Raw genomic sequence first — 6,040 nt, forward strand, 5'->3', positions numbered from 1 at the left:
CTGGGGTTGGGGTATAGCGTGTCATTGGTTGGGAGTTGGGGCTCCGGGTTTGAGGGTAAGGGGGTCGGGGATTGGCAGGCAGGGCTTCTGTGTCTTGGCTCCAGAGTTGGGGGGTCTGGGCTTTGGGGATAGAGGGTCTAGTTTTGGTGGGTGGTGGTTCTGGGGTAGGGGTTTTGGGATCCATGGATGGGGAATGGGGGGCTGGTGTTGGGGGCTGGTGGCTGGTGTTGGCTTGTGGAGTTCTGGGGTTCAGAGATGCAGTGTGTGGTGTTTGTGGGTAGGTGGTCCAGGGTTGGGGTATTGGAGGGGGGTTCTGTGGTTGGTGGGGGTTGGGGGTTGGGCTTCTGAGGATGGGGGATGCGGGTCTGGGGTTTGGGCTTGTTGTATCTGGGATTGGGGAATGCGCTGTCCTTTGTTGGGGTTGGGGGCTTCGTTGTTGGGGTTCCGGAGTTCTGTGTTTGTGGTGGCTTCTGCCTCTAGGATTGATGATTAGGGGGTCCAGGGTTTTGGTTGGGGTCCGTGTTTTCCTTTTGTGGTGTCCGTGATTGGTCCTTGGTGTTCCGGGGTCCGGGGATGGGGTGTCCGGGGTCTGGGGTCCAGGGTTGGGATAGGGATTGTATGGCCCTGGATTAGTGGATTGGCGTCCAGGGTTGAAGTTCGTTAGGTCTGGGTTAGTGGATGGTGGGTCAGGGTTCAGGGGTTGGGGGTCCCAGGGTGGGTATTGGGGGTCCTGGCTCCTGGATTGAGGGTCGTGGGGTCCAGGGTTGGGGGATCACATTCTGTGGCTGAAGGGTTGGGCATCTGGGATTGGGTGGGCTCCGGTTTTGGAGGCTGGGTTGTCCAGTGGGAGCAGGTGGAGGGCCTGGGGCTTGTTTGTGCGGTTCCCACGGTAGGGGAACCTACCATGGGTCTGGGGATCTGTGTTCATGGTTCAGCAGGTGGTATGAGTGAAGTTGGTTGTTGGGTATCGAGTGTGGGTCTGGGGTTGAGATCCTGTGGTTGGGGGAATCTGGGGTTGGATGGTGGGTATCCTGGATATGCAGGTGGGGTCTGAGGTTATGGGGTGGGGGTTTAGGGTTTTCAGGATTGGGGGTCCATGGTTGGGGGATGGAGAACCCTGGTGGGAGTCAGGGGCTCTGGGGTTTGGTGATTGGGGCTGGGCAGGTGTGGGGTCCTGGGTTGGGGGATGGGGATCCAGTTTGGGCAGGTAGTGAGTCTGGCATTGGGGTTTGAGGAACCAGGTTTGGGGGATTGGGCGTCCAGAGGTGGGGGTTCAGGGCTCCTCGGTTGGTGGGTGTTGGGTCTGGGGTTCAGCATTGAGGGCCAGGGAAGTGGTGTGCGTGGTCAGGGGTTGGGCGTTGGGCGTCTGAGGGTGGAGTGCCTGTCTGGCATTTGGATGTTGGGTTTCTGGGGTCCAGGGTGGGGGTGCTGTGGGGTTCCTGCTTTGGCAGATGGGGGGTCTGTTCCTGGGGGTTCAGGGTTCTGGGGTTGTGGAATTGGGGGTCCAGGTTTTGGGGATCGGGGATCCAGGGTTGTTGTGGTGGGGGTGCAGGGTTGAAGGTTGGGGGCACTGTTCTGAAGTTCTGTTTTGGGGTGTCCGGGGTTGGGAGTGGTGGGTCATGGTGTTGGGGGTTGGGTTTTCAGGGATTGGTGGGTAGAGGTTCCAGGGTGGGTGGATTGGGGGTCTGGACTTCACACATGTGGCTCTGGTGGTTGGATGGGGAATCTGGGATTCAGGGGTGGGGGGTCTGGGTTTGGATTTTGAGGGGCTTGGGGGGGTTCTTGTTTCTGTGTTTGGGGGTTGGTGGGTTCAGGTTTGGGGGTTTGGTGGTCTGAGGTTGGGGATTGGGGTGTCTGATGTTTCTTTGTGGGGGTCCATTTTTTGGAGTTGGGCCTGGGGTTGGGGCTTGGGGGGTCTAGGGTTGGTGGGTGAGGTGTCCAGGGTTTGGTGGTGTACTGGTGGGGTGTCCAGGTTGTGGGGTTGCTTGTCTAGGGATGGGGGTCCAAGATTTGTGGGTGGGGGGTCTGGGTTTGGGATCTGTGGTCTTGGTTGGGATTGGGGGTTCCAGGGTTGGAGTGGTGGGGTTCTGGTTTGGACGATGTGGTGTAATCCTCTGGGGTTGAGGTTTGGGGGCCTGGGGGTGGGGTATTCCATCTCCACAATTGCAACTTAGAGTTTCTGGGGTTTGCCAGTGGTGTATCCAGTTTTTGAAGTTTCGAGTCCATTGGGTGGGCGGTCTGGAGTTGGGTGTTGTGGTAGCCAAATTTGGCGGTTGTGTTGTCGGGATTTGGCAGACAGGGGACTTGGGCTTTAGGTTTGGGGGTCTGGGGATGAGGGTTGGGGGTCCAAATTTTGGTGTGGGGGCTCTGAATTTGGGGGTTGTGTTGTCCAGGTTTAGTGGGTGGGTGGACCAGGCTTGCTGCTTGGGTTGCCTGGGGTTGGGTTTGGTATTCCAAGGGTAGGGGGTTGGGGATCCAGGTTTGGTTGTTGTGTTGTATTGCTTTGGGGGCTCCGGGACTGGGGATTGGGGGTTTGGGGGTTGGTAGGTTGGGGGTCCTGTGTCTGTGGTTGACGGTTGGTGGGGTCTAATTTTGGAGGATGGAGGGACTTGTTTTGTTGGGTATAGAATCATAGAATAGTAGGGTTGGAAGGGGCTTACAAGGCCATCGAGTCCAACCGCCTGCTCAATGCTGGAATCCAAGTCAGAGCATCCCTGACAGATGGCTGTCCAGCCTCATCTTGAAGGCCTCCGGTGTGGGAGAGCCCACCACCTCCCTAGGGAACTGGTTCCACTGCTGTATTTCTCTAACAATCAGGAAGTTTCTCCTGGAGTTCAGCTGGAAACTGGCTTCCTGCAGCTTGAGCCCATTCTTCCGTGTCCTGCACTCTGGGGTGATGGAGAAGAGATCCTGGCCTTCCTCTCTGGGACAACCTTTCAAGGACTTGAAGAGCGCTATCCTGTCTCCCCTCAGTCTTCTCTTCTCAAGGCTAAACAGGCCCAGTTCTTTCAGTCTCTCTTCATAGGGCTTTGTTTCCAGTCCCCTGATCATCTTTGTTGCCCTCCTCTGAACCCTCTCCAGTTTGTCTGCATCCTTCTTCAAGTGTGGTGCCCAGAACTGGACACAGTACTCCAGATGAGGCTGAACCAGTGCTGAGTAGAGGGGAACTAGTACTTCCCGGGATTTGGAAGCTATGCTTCTATGAATGCGGCCCCAAAGAGCATTGGCCTTTTTTGCAGCCACATCACATGGTTGGCTCATCTTCAGCTTGTGATCGACAACAAGGCCAAGATCCTTCTTGCTTGTAGTGTGGTTGAGCCACGTATCCCCCATCTTGTAACTGTGCATTTGGTTTCTTTTTCCTAGGTGCAGAACTTGGCATTGATCCCTATTCAATGTCATTCTGTTGTTTTCTGTGCAGCACTCCAGTCTATCCAGATCACTTTGAATTTTGTTTCTCTCTTCCAAAGTATTAGCTATCCCGCCCAATTTTGTGTCATCTGCAAATTGGATCAGCATTCCCTGCACCTCCTCCTCCAAGTCAATAATAAAACTGTGGAAGAGCACTGGGCCCAGGACTGAGCCCTGCGGTACCCCGCTCATTACCTCTCCCCAGTTTGAGAAGGTCCCATTGAGAAGCACTCTTGGAGCCCGATTCTGTAGCCAACTGTGGATCCACCGGATCATTGTTTCTTCTAGCCCACTTTGCGCTAGTTCGCTCATCAGGGGGCACTTTGTCGAAAGCTCTGCTGAAGCTGAGGTACATTATGCCCACAGCATTCCCACGGTTCACAAGGGAGGTGACTTGATCAAAAAAGAGATCAGATTAATCTGGCAGGACTTGTTCTTGACAAATCCATGTTGGCTTCGAGTCATCACGGCTTTGTTTTCAAGGTGCTTGCAGATGGATTGCTTTATCATCTGCTCCAGAATTTCCCCAGGGATTGATGTCAGATTGACTGGTTCATAGTTCCCAGGTTCCTCCTTTTTACCCTTTTTGAAGATGGGGACAACGTTAGCCCTCCTCCAATCAACTGGCACTTCCCCCGTCCTCCATGATTTCTCAAAGAGAATAGACAGCGGTTCTGAGCGTTCTTCTGCCAGTTCCTTTATTACTCTGGGATGCAGGTCATCTGGCCCTGGAGATTGGAACTCATTCCAAGTCATTCGGTGTTCCTTGACCATATGCCTGTCGATCTCAAGCTGCAATCCTGCCCCTTCAGCCTGTACTTCGCCTTTGCCAGGGGGGTCATAGACCCTCTTTTGGGAGAAGACTGAGCCAAAGTAGGAATTGAGCACCTCTGCCTTTTTCTTGTCATCTGTTATCATTTTGCCATCCTTATTTAGTAGTTGAACCATCATTTCTTTCCTCTGCCTTTTACTATGCACGCATCTGAAGAAAGCCTTTTTGTTGTTCTTCGCCTCCCTCGCTAACCTCAGCTCGTTCTCAGCTTTAGCCTTCCTGACGCCATCCCTGCAATTCTGTGCCACCTCCCTGTACTCTTCCTTTGTTGCTTGGCCTTCCTACCCCTTCCTATATGTGTCCTTTTTTTCAGGTCATTTCTAAGCTTCTTGTGAACCCACATTGGCTTCTTCTGTTGTCTTCCAACTTTTCTTCTTGTTGGAGTTGGTTGTAATTGAGCCTTGAGAATGACCTTTCTTTAAAACTCCCACCCATCTTGGACTCCTTTTCTCATTAGAGTCGCTTGCTATGGGACCTTACTTATTATTGTTCAGAGTTTATTAAAATGGGCTTTCCCAAAATCCAGGGTACGCATTTGGCTACACTCGGCTTCTGCTTCCTTTAGAACCATTCCCTGGCTGGAGAGATTGTCGTGGAATGTAACGAAGGCTCAGTCACCATGTCTTACACTTTACTGGCTTATACCTTATCAGCTTCAGCACGGCTTTCCTGGCTAGGAAATTGCCTGACAGCTTTAACGAAGCCAAGTTGATCACCTTCAGCATGCTGGTATTTTGCAGCGTTTGGATCTCTTTTGTGCTAGCCGATCTGAGCAAAGGCAAAACTGAAGTACTTTGGCCACATCATGAGAAGACAGGACACCCTGGAGAAGATGCTGATGCTAGGGACAGTGGAAAGCCAAAGGAAGAGGGGCCGACCAAGGGCCAGATGGATGGATGATATTCTGGGGGTGGCGGACTCGACCTTGGGGGAGCTGGGGGTGGCGACGGCCAACAGGAAGCTCTGGCGTGGGCTGGTCCATGAAGTCATGAAGAGTCGGAAGCGACTGACCGAATAAACAACAACCACCTGAGCACTAAGGGGAAATCCATGGTGGCTGTGGAGATCTTCTGTATCCTGGCCTCTGGGGCTGGTCTCCTGGGCTGCATCTTCCTTCCAAAATGCTACGTTATTGTGCTGAGATCTGATCTCAACAACAGAGATCAGTTCATAAGGAAAAAGAATGAGGGGGCTTTACACTTTGCCGTCTTCCCCGCTTAGTCAGTTGCCGATTGAACATTGGATTCTGATTTCCTAGCAAATCTGTCTATAGAGCGGAGCTGGATGAATGATTCAAGAGTTATCCCCTTTCCTGAAATGTCCTCCAAGCAAAAAGACAAACATGTGGAGGACGATATCATCAACAACATCCTTCTCATCAGCCTTGGGTTATGAGAAATCTCGGTGCCCATTCCTGGTCCAGAAGTTTGCCCTCCTAGTTCTCTGACAATCATAGAATCATGACCTCCAAGGTCCCTCCTGAGCCTATCTAGTCCAAACCCCACTCAATACAGGCTCTGCAATGATGTGTGCAGGGAATGCATCCCTCACATTTGGCTGTCCAGCTTCTGCTTCCGAACCTCCAGTGAAGGTGAGCCCACCAGCTCTGGAAGTAGTCGCTTCCGTTGCTGAACAAAGGACAACTGACACGAGAGTCAGTTGAAGCCCTACCCTGATGTAACAGAAGTTCTTAAAAAAACCCGGAAGAACCTGATGTCTTCATTTTTGTTTTAAAGGCAAAGATGTGTTCATTCAAGCAGGCCAAAGCTGCTGGTGGCAGTGACATTGAGAATCCTG

This window comes from Heloderma suspectum, chromosome Z (assembly GCF_057233095.1).
Source record: "Heloderma suspectum isolate Gila_16-S chromosome Z, 16-S_ref, whole genome shotgun sequence".
Taxonomy (NCBI): domain Eukaryota; kingdom Metazoa; phylum Chordata; class Lepidosauria; order Squamata; family Helodermatidae; genus Heloderma; species Heloderma suspectum.